This window comes from Erinaceus europaeus, chromosome 7 (genome assembly GCF_950295315.1).
Source record: "Erinaceus europaeus chromosome 7, mEriEur2.1, whole genome shotgun sequence".
Lineage (NCBI taxonomy): Eukaryota > Metazoa > Chordata > Mammalia > Eulipotyphla > Erinaceidae > Erinaceus > Erinaceus europaeus.
The window spans coordinates 68,992,127-69,006,381 of record NC_080168.1 but is presented as its reverse complement, the minus strand read 5'-3'; the positions used below and the strand labels follow the sequence as shown (position 1 = coordinate 69,006,381).

Below are 14,255 nucleotides of genomic sequence, written 5' to 3'. Positions count from 1 at the left end.
GTAACATTTCCCAGTTTTCCACATAACAGTACAACCCCCACTAGGTTCTCCTCTGCCATCATGTTCCAGGACCTGAAACCCTCACCCCAGAGTCTTTTACTTTGGTGCAATACACCTGCCAACTCTTTTATAAGCATTCATGTTGGCAGTCAGCAAGGTGTTTTGTTTTTTTTGAGACTTAAAATTTTTATTTATTGGATAAAGACAGTGAAATTGAGAGGGAAGGGGGAATATAGAGAGGGACAGAGACAGAGAAATACCTGCATACCACTTCATCGCTCATAAAGCTTTCTCACTGAATGTGGGGGCCGGGGTTTGAACCTGGGTCGTTGCACACTATAACGTGTGCTTAGCCAGATGCTTCACTACCCAGCCTCAGGTGTTCTTCTGGAGAAGATGGCCTGATAAGAGGACATGACTTTCCTGTATAAGTACCGCGCACTAACCGATTGTGCCACTGGAGCTCCCATAACTTTCCTGATACTATGAAAGTCCAAGTTTTTCTTCAATTTTTTTAAATATGTCATGACTTCAAAAAATTTTTTTTAATCTTTTTATTTTATTTATTTATTATTGGGTAGAGACAGAAGTTGAGAGGGGTGGAGGAGAGAGAGAGGGAGAGAAACAGAGAGACATCCAGCCCTGCTTCACCACTTATGAAACTTCTCCCTGCAGGTGGGGGACTAGGGGCTTGAATCTGGAACCTTCTGCACTGTAATGTGTGTGCTTAACCAGGTACGCCACCACCTGGAGCCCAATTTTTTTTTCCTCTTTCCTGCATTAAGGAAGACTTTATAGTCTTTTGGGAAGACTATCCTTGAATATTTATTTATTTATTTATTTATCCCAGAGCACTGCTCAGCTCTGGCTGATCGTACTGCTGGGGATTGAACCTGCGACCTAAGAGCTTGAATTGCCATTTTGCTATCTCCCCAACCCTATCACTGTATTTTGATAGAAGATTTTAAACTTCCTGGAAAAGTGTGTTGTTTGTAAGTATCACTATATTCCATCATCTGGGCAACATGTGGGAAACACTGGTTTCCATGAGATAAGTGATTAACACTCCTCCCTCCCCTACACACACACATACACACACCTGCTTCTCCACCACCATGCTGGCCGATGCTCTTGGCTCACTTAGACTTTTCCTTTGTCCTTTGTGACCAGTGCAACTGCCTGTACTTTTCAGCATTCTGCAAAACCTTACACAAGCACAGAACAACAGATTATCCCAAAGTCACATAAAGCAATGATCTTTTCTTTATTGCTGCCACTGCTAAAGGGCCCAAACTGTTGTCTGCATTTTCTTGGTGTTTTTGTTTGTTTTTGTTATTTGTTTGTTTCATTATAACCTAAGAAGATATTGCCTTCAATTTGGTATTCAATACAGTCTGTATACTTATATTAATCTCTCAGTCGTCTTGAGTTTAACAATAGTATGAGAATCTCCACAGTCTTCTAAATTACCCGAGACATGTCCATAAAACCCAGTTGAGAATTTCAGCAATGGAATTATACTGAAAGATGTCAGCAGTTCACTGTAATACTGGTTAGGTCCACAACCTCTCCAACATTTATTGTTTCTGTCTTTCCTGATGTATGACATTCTCACAGGAGTGAAATGGTATCTCATTGTCATCTTTATTTGCATTTCTCTAACAATCAATGACCTGGAGCATTTTTTTCCTATTTATGACCCTTTGCAATTCTGGTGAATATTCCAACCATATTCTCACCCAAATTTTGGGTTGAGTTTTTGTTTGTTTGTTTGTTTTCCCTCCCTCCAGGTTTATTGCTGGAGCTCAGTACCTGCACTATGAATCCACTGCTCCTGGTAGCCATCTTTATACCATTGTTGTTGTTACTATTATTGTTATTGTTACTGCTGTTGTTGTTGAATAAACAGAAAAATTGAGAGAGGAGGGAAAGACAGAGGGGGAGAGAAAGACACCTGCAGACCTGCTTCATGACTTGCTAAGTGGCCTGCCCTGTAGGTGGGGAGCTGAGGGCTCGGATTGGATTCCTTGCACTGGTCCTTGTGCTTTGCATTATGAAAGCTTAACCTGGTGTGCTACCACCCAAGCCCTCTTTTTTAAATTTTTTTTATATTTATTTATTTTCCCTTTTGTTGACCTTGTTTTTTTTTGTTGTTGTTATTGTTGTTATTGATGTCATTGTTAGATAGGACAGAGAGAAATGAAGAGAGGAGGGGAAGACAGAGAGTGGGAGAGAAAGATAGACACCTGCAGATCTGCTTACTACCTGTGAAGTGAGTCCTCTGCAGGTGGGGGAGCCAGGGCTCCTATCAGGATCCTTACATTGGTCTTTGCGCTTCACACCCACTGAGCTACCGCCCAGCTCCCCCTTTTTTTTTCTTAGTTAAGTGAGAATTTCTTCTTTCTCCCCCTCACCTCCCTTCCTTCCTTCCTCCCTTACTCTCTTTACTCTTTTTTTTTTTTATATTTCAATCTCTCTTTTTTTCCTTTCTTTCCACTGCTTGTGAGGCTTCTGCCCTGCAGGTGGGGAACTAGTTACTTGAACCCAAATCTTCATGCATGGTAACGTGCACTCAGTCTTCTGAAAACTTTGCAAATTATGCATCACTTCCTGTCACAACCACTCCACACTGTGGTGTTCTGTGGCACTCAGTGCTGTCCCACGGCTATGAAATCTTCACCACCCCTCACCCTCAGATGTTCTCTTTGCAGATGAAATTCTATGTTCAATAAACACTCACTCCCCACCTGGAATGGAATTAGAGAATACTATGAAAGGAAAGGTCTCACCCAAGTAATAAGGGTGAAGGGTTGACATCCACGCCTGACGTCTCTGGACACAGTCTGAAGTGAAGCATGCTGAGGTGGTACTCGTTGCATTGATTAGGTTGGGATCAGCAGATGCAGTATCATTTGGTATGAATTGAGAGAAGCTTGCAGGAAAGTGAGCCCCACCCAAGAGGTTCCAGGACTGGGGGAAATATAGGCTCTATTGAGGAAGTGGGAGGTTCCTGCTATTTTAGGGTTAAGAAGACAATAGATAATTATTGCTATAATCACATACATTATTTGGTAATTGGGTTAACTTTGAAAAATCCCTTTGTTAGGATTTGTTGTATGCATAACATCACCATAATTTATGTTCTTTGACATTATTTGTATATAGCTGTGCCACCGGTTGCTTCTGTTCTCCCTGATCTAGGCTTTTGAGAGAGTCAATATATCAAAAACTCAGCCTATGTATTAAAAAGACTCAGTCTGTGCTTTAAAAAGTTTGAGACATACAATCAATTTTTCCCCTCTCATATTAATTAAATAGTGATTTATATGACTACAAATTAATGGGAGTGTACATAAACACCATTCCCACCACCAAAAGACTGTGTCCCATTCCATCCACTGCTCCCCCGCCCCCTCACTGCCTGGGAAGCCTCACATCCACCCTCACCCCAGGGTTTTTACTTTGGTGCCCTACTCCAAATTCAGTCAAATCCTGCTTTTAGTTTCCCTTTCTGTTCTTCTTTCTCAACTTCTGTTTATGAGTGGGATCATCCTATATTCCTAGATATAGACCAGGTCCCATGAGATAGTGCATATGTCCACATGTATCCATAAATTAGGGCAAAATATATACCTGAAAGCAAAAGTACACAATAGTCTGCAGTGATTCAGTATACAGTTCCTAAAGAAATAGTATCTAATTAGACTTAAATACCCTTCTCACCTACTTCCTATTACAGTTATATCACTCACTTCAAAGCTAACCTTAGCAAAGAAAGGACTGCAAAAGCTGAATAAGGGAAAGAGATCGGCATACTTTAATGATGACTCTTTAGTCACTATCAGGCCACCCCATCAGCTGGGGCCCTAGCCAGAGAGTCCTGAGATTCCCGAACAGACATGATGGGCCTAGACCTCAAATCCCTCTCACCTTGTGATCTCTATTAGGAACAACAAAATAGACCCCTTTGTGGGCCCCACATAGGACCTTGCCCACAACTTGGATCAACAACAGTATAGAAGGTGCCATCCTCCAAAGGAAGGATGGGCAACTTACTCTATGCTACACCTGAGGAAGATGGTTCAATACCAGGGCAGCTTGAAATGTTCTTACTCATGACCACAGAATATGAGCTCAGATCTACAAGGATGCAGTGGTCACATAGGCTCCTCAACTACATATGGGCCCCAGACTAAAACAAATAGATGGGATTTACAGTCAACAATATTTATACCCCTTTCCCATATTAGGGAGCTACTCTCTTCCTTGATCCAGCTTTCTGGTCCTTTATGCAGCCATGACATCATCTCCCCAGACAATAACTTGGATCCACCTGCATATCAGATGTCAGGCTCAGGGGAAAAAAAAAAAAAACTAGTATAGCCACCAGCCCTTTGGAGTATAACTAAAATATGCCTACTAGCTATCTACAAAGTGGAGACCCCCTCAACTCTTCATCTGCACTACTCCAGCCTTTAGGTTCATGATTAGTCAACAACTTGTTTAGCTTTGTATGTTAACTCTCTTTTCAGCCATCAGGTTCCAAATGCTATCAGGATGCCAACCAGACTTCCCTGATTCCAACAGACAAACCCCACCAATGTGTCCTGGAGTTCTACTTCCCAGAGCCCACCCCACCCCACTAGGGAAAGAGTGAGACAGGCTGGCAGTATGGATCAACCAGTCAACACCCATGTTCAGCAGGGAAGCAGTTAGAGAAGCCAGACCTTCCACCTTCTGCATCCCACAGTGACCTTGGGTCTATACTCCCAGAGGGATAAAGAATAGGAAAGCTATCAGGGGAGAGGATGGGATACGGAGATCTGGTGGTGGGAATTTTGTGGAGTTGTACCCCTCTTATCCTATGGTTTGTCAATGTTTCCTTGTTTAAATAAATAAATAATAAATAAATAAATAAATAAATCACTCCCCAAGACACCATTTTCCTGTAACTGTGATCACTCGAGGTATCTCCTACAAATGGCATCTCACCACACTGACCTTTAGGTGAGAATTTTTCCAAGTCTCACATCCTGGGAAGTGAGGCTTAAGAGGCTCACATTCTAGGATGTACTCTGGGTCTCTCTCTTTTTAAACTACCCTGTGCAGAATGGTGGTTGTGAACGCTCTAATAAGAATGCTGGGAGTGGGGGCCGGGCGGTAGCGCAGCAGGTTAAGCGCACATTGCGCAAAGCACAAGGACCCCGGTTCGAGCCCCCGGCTCCCCACCTTCAGGGGAGTCAATTCACAAACAGTGAAGCAGATCTGTAGGTGTTTATCTTTCTCTCCCCCTCTCTGTCTTCTCCTCCTCTCTCAATTTCTCTCTGTCCTATCCAACAACAATGACAACAATAATATTAACAACAATGATAGACAACAAGGGCAACAAAAGGGAAAAATGGCCTCCAGGAGCAGTAGATTCATAGTACAGCCACCGAGCTCCAGCAATAACCCTGGAGGCAAAAAAAAAAATTTAAAAATTGAATGCTGGGAGCACCAGGGATAAAGCCTTCAGTTTTTGTCAAGAGTAGGTGCCCCTAAGTTGCAATGCTACTAGGATTCCATCCTGACTTTCTTGAGCAGATGACCTCACCAATGTGTCCTGGAACCCCACCTCCCCAGACCCCTACTCCATTAGGGAAAGATAGAAACAGGCTGGAAGTATGGATTGACCTGCCAATACCCATGTCCACCAGAGAAGCAATTGCAGAAGCCAGACCTTCCACCTTCTGCACCCCATAATGGTCCTTATGGTTGTTCTGGGGAATGAATGGTGGGACCTCAGAGCCTCAGACAAGAAAGTCTGGTATGATTACTGCAAGTCTTCCTCTCCCTCCCTGTCTTTCTTCCCTCTTAACTTCTTTTTTATAAATTATTATCTTTATTTGATAGAGACAGCCAGAAATTGAGAGGAAGGGGAGATAGAAAGCAACAGAGAGACACCTGAAGTGCTGCTTCACCACTTGTGAAGCTTTCCCCCCTGCAGGTAGGGACTGGGGACTTGAACCCAGGCCCTTGCACATTGTAATGTGTGCTCAACCAGGTGTGCTGCCACCTGGCCGCCCTCTTCTATCTTTATCCTAAATAAATAAATAAGGATCTTTCATTTTCAACCTCTGTCTTTATCAAATATAAATAATAAATAAACCTCACATATTGTATTTAAGAAATAAAAGTGAAGTGGTTGGGGGGGCAGGGAAATCTGTTATGTAATCTTCTGGCCCAGTGTGGATTCTTTTTGACATGGCCTCCCTGTGGGGAGCCTGGGCTGGGCAGCTGCCTACCAGCTGAAACTGAATCAGCCTACCTCCCCATCCCCACCCCAGGCTATAAGTAGTATTAAAAAAAAGAGAAAGAAATTGTGATGGTTATGGGCAGTAAATAAAAAGTGGTCATTGTGGGTGAAAAGATGCAAGCAATTATGTGGCAGAGGACACGAACCCCAAACATGGTTATTAGTGGCCAGGAGAGGAAGTGTGGGGGAAGCACAAGAAAAAGACCCATAAACCACATAGCAGAGGTGTTGAGTCATGGAGCAAAGGAGAGAGACAGAGGTCTCACACACACCAGAGCAGAGAATGGGGAAGAATGTGGCTGCACAGGGCTGGTGGTCAGAGTACCCAACAGGCTGTGTGCAAAAAACTGCCACCAGCAGGGCTGCGGCAGTGGGACCGACCAAGTCCACTAGGCACCGAAGAACTGCCAGGGGTCTGCTGGTGGTAGCAACAGCAAGAATGCTGCCATAGCTGGTGCCCAGGAAGAGCCTGGATATGCAAGAGTGTCTGGGGGAGGGGGAGTTCCTAGCAGTGTTTCCTGACCAGATAACGCCAAGAGAGGCACCCGCATCCCTGCCCCTGAAGCTTCCCCCGAGAAGGTAGGGACCGGGGGTTTGAACCTGGGTCCTCGAGCATGGTGATGTCTGTGCTAACTAGGTGTGTACAGCCTCCCTCCACCTTAAAGAGACAGAGGAGAAATAGAGATAAGAGATACCACAGCACCACTCTACTGCTCATGAAGCTTTAAGGTGCTCCTTGTCTCAAACCTGGTTCCTTCTTCTGTGGTAATTTGTGCTCTCTACCTGTGGAGCTATGAAGATTTCTTTTTGATGTATGACATTCTCACATTCTCACATTCTCAACGTTGTCTTTTTTTTTTTTTTTTTGCATTTTTCTGACAATCAGTGACCTGGAACAATTTTTCATGTGTTTGTTAGCCTTTTGGATCTCTCCTCTGCCCATTTTTGGATGGGATCATTTGTTTTTTTATTGCTAAGTTTGATGAGCTCTTTATATGTTTTGGTTATTAGTCTCTTGCCTGATATATAGTATGTGAAGATCTTCTCCCATTCTGTGAGGTATCTCTTTGTTTGGGTGATGGTTTCTTTTGCTGTGCAGAAACTCTTCAATCTGATGTAGTCCCATTGATTTATTTTTGTTTTAGTCTTCCTTGCAGTTGGGTTTGTATCATCAAAGATGCCCTTGAGGTTTAGGTGGACAAAGTGTTCCACCAATGTTTTCCTCTAAGTATTTGATAGTTTCTGGTCTAACATCCAGGTCCTTGATCCATTTGGAGTTGACTTTTGTTTCTGGTGAGATAAAGTGGTTCAGTTTCATTCTTTTGCGTGTTTCAACCCAGTTTACCCAGCACCATTTATTAAAGAGAGCCTCCGTCCTCCATTTATTAATTTGGGTCCCTTTATAAAAAATTATATGTCTATAGGTGTGGGCGTTTAGTTTTGGGCTTTCGGTTTTGTTCCACTGATCTGTGTACCTATTTTTGTTCCTGTACCAGACTGTTTTTTTAAAAATATTTATTTATTACTGGATAGAGACAGAGAGAAATTGAGAAGAGAGGGGGAGAAAGAGAGGGAGAGAGACAGAGAGGCACCTGCAGCCCAGCTTCACCACTCGTGAAACTTTCCCCCTGCAGGTGGGAACCAGGGCCTTGAATCCCGGTCCTTGTGCGCTGTAATGCGTGCGCTTAACCAGGTGTGCCACATTCTGGCCCCACCAGGCTGTTTTGATTATGATGGCCTTATAGTAATAGGAGGCCAGTGCGCCGCTATGTTCCATCGCTGGGGAGCCAGAGACGACCCAAACTGCCCCTGCGGCTACAGACAGACTATGACCCACATAGTCAACGACTGCCACCTCTCCAGATTCAAAGGAGGTCTCGAAACTTTACATCAGGCTCAACCTGATGCTGTTGACTGGCTACGGAAGAAGGGCAAACGCTAGAAGAAGAAGTAATAGGAGGGATGCATTGGATCGACCTTCTCGAGGTGCATCCCGTGAGTACCCATTCATTGGGGAAACTGACGATCCTTCCTAGCCGACTGAATCCACATGGATTCCAGTCACTTTCAAAGCCAGCAACAAGCAGCTCCTGACAGCTTTCAACCTGACACTGTTGACTGGCTACGGAAGAAGGGCAAACGCTAGAAGAAAAAGAATAGTAATAGGAGGTAGGTGAGGAGGGTATTTAGGTCTAAATAGAAACTGTTTCATTAGGTACTTTGTCTTTTCAGTTCTTTATACTTTCTTGCTTCATTTACTGACTCATTGCATATTATTGTGCACTTTTATTCCATAGAATATATATGTCCCATGTGGTCCAGGAGGTGGCACAGTGGATAAAGCACTGGATTCTCAACCATGAGGTCTCAAGTTCAATCCCCAGCAGCACATGTACCAGAGTGATGTCTGGTTCTTTCTCTCCTCCTATCTTTCTCATGAATAAATAAATACTTAAAAAAAAGATACATGTCTCATAACTTCTTTAGCCAGTCATCTGTCGATGGACATTTAGACTGCTTCCACTCTTCGGCTATTGTGACTAATGCAGCTATGAATATAGGGGTGCATATGTCCTTTTGAATTAGTGTTTACATATCTCTGGAGTGTTGCATGCCTAGGAGTGGTATTGTTAGATCCTTGGGTATTTCCATAAGGACTCTCTAGACTGTTTTCCACAGGAACTGCACCAGTTTGCATTCTCATCCACAGTGTAACAGAGTCCCTTTTTCCACATTCCAGGTTGACTTTTTTCAGACAAAGACAGAGATAGAGATAGACACACCACAGCATTGAAGCTTCCCCCAGTGCCATAGTGACCCTTCTTATTTTTTATTTATTTATTTTTTGCCTTCAGGGTTATCACTGGGGCTCGGTGCCTGCACTGTATACAAATCTGCTGCTGCTGGGGGCCATTTTTCCTATTTTGTTGCCCTTGTTGTTACCCTTGTTGTAGTCGTTGTTGTTGGATAGGACAGAGAGAAATGGAGAGAGGAGGGGAAGACAGAGAGGGTGAGAGAAAGATAGACACCTGCAGACCTGCTTCACCACTTGTAAAGCGACCCCCCGTAGGTGGGGAGCCAGGGGCCTGAACTGGGATCCTTATGCTGGCCCTTGTACTTTGTGCCATGTATGCTACCACCCGACCCCCCATAGTGACCCTTCCTGTGGAGTACACTGAAGGCTTGAACCTGGTTTGTGTGCATGGTAACACAGGTGCCCTCCAGGTGAGCTATCTCACAGGCCCCACTCAGAGGTTTCAAAATTTATTTTATTTTATTTATTTGTTTGTTTATTCATTTGTTGATTAGACATAGGAAGAAATGGAGAAGGAAGGGGGACATAAAAAGGGGAAGAGAGAGATCCTTGCATCTAGCAGCAGAACCATTTCCCCAGCTACCAGAGACTTTCTGATGTGGAATTAAAGGTATGGGCTGTTAGGAGTAAAGAGTTTGAGCCCTGCCCCTACCTGGTCTTATTTTGGCTGTTTTTTGTGACCTCTTTCTGGAAGAGGTTTTCACCAGGAACAAAGGCCATGTGGGAAGCAGACAGAGGAACCTGTGGTAGTCATAGGCATTGATGGCCAGAGTGAGGCGTGCAGGAGCCCAGGCACGGTGGGTGGGGACTGGGGAAGACTCCATGGAGGAAGGCATGCATGCATAGGCAGCCTCCAGTCAGGATACTGGCTTCACACTGGCTTTAGGGCTGTGTGACACTGGGCAAGTTCCTCAGCTTCTCTGGGCTTCCGGTTCCTTGTGATGGGACAATCTGTGACAGAAAGGACTTGCCTGGCAGGACTGAAAGGATGGTCATCTAGGTGTCATAAGTGTCTTTGTGTAGAAACAGTATCAGCACAACAAAAGCATTCACAGAAGGGGCTGACAGGCAGCTCACCTGGTAGAGCATACTCATTATTGTGCACCAATACCCAGGTTGAGCCCCAGGCCATCACATTGGAGTGTCTGGAGGGGGATGGGAGGAGGGGAGCTTCCTGAGCAGTGAAGCAGCACACTGCAGTGATGTAGTGGCTCTCCTCCCACCACCCCAATGCAAACTGATCCAATAATTATGGAAAACAGTCTGGAAACTTCTTAGGACTCCAGAAATAAACCTGCCCTATGACCCAGCAATTTCTCTTCTGGGAACATATCCAAAGGAAACAAAAAGATCCCTCCAAAGAGATCTCTGTATACCTATGCTCATAATGGCACAATCTGTAATGGGCCAAACTTAGAAGCAACCCAGATGTCCAAATGGTAGATGACTGGTGGTATTATTATTTTTTTCATATAAAGATGCAGATGAAGAAATGTCCCCCAAAGGGTAGTTACTAATGGCCCACTATAAGCTCTGGACTTTGTCTTTCTCTAAACAGTAAAACACAAGTTTTTTTATTGCTTGTTGTCACTGGGGCTTCACTGATCCAAGCCAACTTTTGTTCAGAGAGACAAAGACAGAAAGACATCACAGCACTGAAGCTTCCCTCCTGGACAGTGTAGTGGGGGCTGGGCTTGAGCATGGGTTGTACACATGACAAAGCAAGTGCACTGACCATTGTTGGGCAGTAAGACAGCTTCCCCCTACTTAATGCTGAGGTCTGTTTACATAACCACTGTTACCTAAGAACCCCCTGCCTGCAGGGCACTGGTTTAATCTCACTGGTTCACACTCTTTTGGCTCCGCCCCCTCTCCTAGTCACACCCTGTTTTCCACCACTAGTTTGTACTCTTTTCGCTCCACCCTCTCTATGTCACATCCTGTTTCCACCTTACTTGGCAATAAATACAGCTGCTCTTCTGATTAAACACACATGGGATTGCCTTCCAGCTCCAGAGTCCCAGAGTCTCTCTGCTGCGACGCTAGCTTGGCTCGAGTTCCTGATCCCTCTCCCATGTCACCGCTTAGGTTGGCTCCAGTTGAGTTCTCTCCAACCCAGAGAGCACGTACTCCGGAAGAAGCACCCCCAGGTTATCCCGGCAGACCATGGCAGTCCCCACCCCACTATTCATCTATTTTTACTGTTTTCAAAACATTTTACTTCATTATTTTATGTCTCCCTATTGCCAGCTCCACCATTAATGAAGCTTTCCTGGGCTCCCATCCCAGCACACTATAAAGTGTGAGCTCACCTGAGTGAGCCTCCTCCTGGCTCCTCCAATCAAGGTTTTGTACTCTGTGCACTTAACCCGGTCTGCCACCACCTGACTCCCCCAATCAAGTTTTTGATGACACAGATGATTCCCTGAATGTTTCTGAACTGTTTTCTTTCTTTTTTATTTTATTTTATTTATAAAAAAGAAACATTGGGAGTCAGGCAGTAGAACAGTGGGTTAAGTGCAGGTGGCACAAAGTGCAAGGACTGGCTGAAGGATCCCAGTTTGAGTCCCTGGCTCCCAACCTGTAGGGGAGTCACTTCACAGGCAGTGAAGCAGGTCTGTAGGTGTCTTGTCTTTCTCTCCCCCTCTCTCTGTCTTTCCCTCCTCTCTCCATTTCTCTCTGTTCTATCCAACAATGATGACAACCATAACTACAACAATAAAACAAGGGCAACAAAAAAAATATTTTAAAAAAATGACAAAACCATAGGATAAGAAGGGTACAACTCCACATAATTCCCACCATCAGAACTCCATATCCTATCCCCTCTCCTGATAGCTTTCTTATTCTTTAACCCTCTGGGAGTATGGACCCAAGGTCATTGAGGGATGCAGGTGGAAGGTCTGGCTTCTCTAATAGCTTCCCCACTGAACATGGGCGTTGACAGATCGAGCCATACTGCCAGCCTGCCTCTCTCTTTCCCTAGTGGAGTGGGGTTCTGGGAAGTGGAGCTCCAGGACACATAGGTGGGGTTGTCTGTCCAGGGAAGTCTGGTTGGCAGCCTGCTAGCATCTGGAACCTGATGGCTGAAAAGAGAGTTAACAAATTGTTGAACAATCATGGACCTAAAAGCTGGAATAATGCAGATGAAGAGTTGGGGGAGGGGTTTCCATTTTGTAGATAGCTAGTAGGCATATATTCCAAAGGGCCCTGTGGCTATACTAGTTTTTTTTTTTTTTTCCCTGAGCCTGAAATCTGATATGCAGGTGCATCCAAGTTATTGTCTGGGGAGATAATGTCATGGCTGGAAGGAGGACCAGAAAGCTGGATCAAGGAAGAGAGTAGCTCCCTAATATGGGAAAGGGGTATAAATATTGTTGACTGTAAACCCTATCGATTTGAAGGGATCTGGAACCCATATTCAGCTTAGGAGCCTATGAGACCACTGCATCCCTATAGATTTGAGCTCACATTCTGTGGTCATGAGTAGGAACATTTCAAGCTGCCCCAATATCAGGACCCATCTTCCTCAGGTGTAGCATAGAATATGTTGTCCAGCCTCCCTTTGGAGGATGGTACATTCTCTACCATTATTGATCCAAGTTGAGGGCAAGGTCCTATGGGGACCCACAAAGGAATAACAAAACATACCTCTTTGTGGGCTCCCACAGGAACAACAAAAAAGACTTGAGAGGTTTTAAGTCACCATGCCTTTTCTTCCAACATTAGGAACAATGTTACTTGCAAAGTGAAACTGCCAAAATGGCACAGCTTGGCATCTGTGCTGTCCAAAGCTCTGATTTGACTTTGCTGTTCTTCAACCTGCGCGTGTACCTCTTTTCACTCCAACTGCCCACAAACACCCACCCGAGGCTGCAGAACTTTCAGCTGTAAATTATAGCTTCAGTTGGGTCTCTTGTTGTATTTATTTGTGGTTATGGGAGGAGAGGTGATTTGGTCTCAGTTATTTCATGGTCACGCCTCCCAGAAGTCTCTCCCATCAGAAGTTTCTTACTCTGATGCAATGCCCTCTTCTGTTCACCACTACCCGCCTTCCCCCTCTCCCCACTTTTAAAAAATTTTGTTTGCTTAGTCTTTGGAGTCAGATTTAAAAAGTTGATAGATATAAAAGAGTTTATAGTTTTATCTGTCTTCTAGGAGTTTCATGGTTTGGGGGGGGTGTCTTACATTTTGAGCTGATTTCTGTGTATGTGATCCATTTGTATTCTTCTGCATGTAGCCATGCATTTTTCCCAGCACCATTCCACATAAAAGCTGGCCTTCCCCTACTGTGTATTCTTGCCTCCTTTATGTCAACAGACCAACCATGTATGCTTGGGTTTATTTATGGGTTCTCTATTCTATGCCATGTTCCTTGTCTCTGACTTTATGTCAGTAGCAAACCATTTGGATTACTATATATTTGTAGTATAGTTTGAAATGAAATCAGGATTCTGTTTAGTTTGTTTTTTCTTATCAAGATTGTTTTGGGGTCTTTTGTGATTCCTTGAATATTCTGGGGTTATTTATTCTATATCACTGGGAAAAAAATGCCACTAAGAGTTTGATATTCATTGTATTAAATCTGTAGATTGCTTTGGACAGTCAGGATATTTTAACCATGCTGATTCTTCCAGCCAATGAACATGGAATATCTTTCAGTTTCTTTGTGTTTTCTTGTTTCTTTCAACAATATTGTTTTTTAGAGCATTAGCCTCTCACCTCCTTAATGAGTATTTTATCCTTCATGCAATTATAAATGGTATTTTTTTCTGATTTCTCTTGGCAATATTTTGATGTTAAGCTTAGAGGACATTAGGTCTCCAGTGATAATAGTCCTCTAATAATTCAAATAATATGCACATTTAAATCAAACTAGATTATAAGCTGGTTATATGGGCCAGAGAGCTAATTTACCTGATAAGGCATGCACCTTGCCATGTACATAGCCCAGGTTCAAACAGCACCCCAAAGGAGGTGCTATGGTACTAGAGGAAGTTCAGGTGCATGTGCGTGTATAAAAGTTGTCCAGGCTAGGGAGACAGCATAGTGGTTATACAAAAAGACTTTCATGCCTATGGCTCCAATGTCCCAGGTTTAGTCCCAAACTCCATCATAAGCCAGAGTTGAGCAGTGCTCTGGCAA

The 14,255-nt window shown here is 44.0% G+C and overlaps 1 protein-coding gene across 1 annotated transcript in view; it reads left to right on the top strand.

The window, feature by feature from the left end:
• Positions 1–14,255, top strand: part of TNFRSF19 (TNF receptor superfamily member 19) — a 125,181-nt gene that overhangs the window by 84,037 nt on the left and 26,889 nt on the right. The window lies entirely within an intron of this gene.